Here is a 1,671-nt window from a genome sequence, read left to right as displayed (position 1 = left end):
CTTCTGCGGCCTCAGGATATTTGTAGAGGTTAAAAAATACTGTCCCCTACCCAAGAGAGGATCTAGGATATTCATATAATTGGTAGATTTGGATAGAAAACACTCTAAAGTTTTCTAAATAATGTCTGTGAGTATAACAGAACTGATATGGCAGGCAAAACCCCGAGGACAAACCATCCAGGGAAAAAAAAATTGWGGTCATAGAATTTTCCAATTGTTTTCTATGGGATACCCTTTTTATTAGGAACCTGGTTGCAGTTCCTATGGCTTCCACTAGATGTCAACAGTCTTTAGAAACACGTTGGATTTTTWAAAACTTTGTTTCTATTGAACATGCCATACAAATAAAGGCGTTTTAATTAATTATATGAAGAGGGCCTTGGTCCTCCTTTCTTTTTTATGACCAATTCACCCCTTTTACCAAAGAGTACCTTCTGTCTACCAAAATGTACTATTGTGTACCTTAGTAGCGCTTCCCTTCCTTCTTCTACTAGTCTTTATAAATTGTTCGATGTTTTTCTTTTGAGAAATGAAGAAGTAGTGCTATTCATTGTACGTGTCACTCCAGGTGGACTCCACTGTTTTGTTGCGCGTGAACTGGAGCGCGCTTCACGTTGTTTTTATCCGGTATTAGAAACAGTTTATTCCGTCTTAAATTTGATCAATTATTTACGTTTTAGGATACCTGAGGTTGGATTAGGATCGTTGTTTGAAATGTTTGGACCAAGTTTACATGTAAATTATTAGATACTTTGTAAGCATATTGGGCGAGTTGAAACCGGTGTATTTCTGAATCAAACGCACCAAATAAATTGACATTTTTGGGACATAAAGAAGGACCTTATCGAACAAAAGGACCATTTGTGATGTTTCTGGGACATTTTGGAGTGCCAACAGAAGAATATCTTCAAAGGTAAGGGATGAATTATATCGCTATTTCTGACTTTTGTGGCGCACCTGCCTGGTTGAAATATGATTTTCATGTGTTTGTATGCTGGGAGCTGTCCTCAGATAATCGCATGGTGTGCTTTCACCGTAAAGCCTTTTTGAAATCTGACACAACGGCTGGATTAACAAGAAGTTAAGCTTTATTTTGATGTATTACACTTGTATATATATGAATGTTAAATATTTATATTTCTGTAGTTTGAATTTGGCGCTCTGCAATTTCACCGGATGTTGGCCAGGTGGAACAGGTGGGACGCCACAGAGAGGGGTCTTACCTTTTCATAGTCTAACAGGTCTTTGGCTAAATGTTGGCGTCGGGGCAGAGATGGGCGACTGGATTCTTTGGGGGGTCCCCAAATTGAGTATAATTMAGTAAATTCCCACGAATAACAYAAAGAGARGTGATTTTTTCTCAATGTAATCAAGGTATGAAAATATTGTTATTTTAAAATAAAATAAATCATTATAATTCTGTTCCGTCCGCCCGACCATCCACTCCGACAAAAATCATCCCGTGGCTTAATATAGTTGCCTACCCCTGGCCTGAGTTAGGGTATGTTAGGGTGATTGTTAGGGTCAGTGTTAGGGTGAGTGTTAGGGTATGTTAGGGTATTTTAGGGTTAGTGTTAGGGTGAGTGTTAGGGTGAGTGTTAGGGTATGTTAGGGTATTTTAGGGTTAGTGTTAGGGTGAGTGTTAGGGTATGTTAGGGTTAGTGTTAGGGT

This window comes from Salvelinus sp. IW2-2015, unplaced genomic scaffold, assembly GCF_002910315.2.
Source record: "Salvelinus sp. IW2-2015 unplaced genomic scaffold, ASM291031v2 Un_scaffold2548, whole genome shotgun sequence".
Lineage (NCBI taxonomy): Eukaryota > Metazoa > Chordata > Actinopteri > Salmoniformes > Salmonidae > Salvelinus > Salvelinus sp. IW2-2015.
This window is presented reverse-complemented; position numbering follows the sequence as displayed.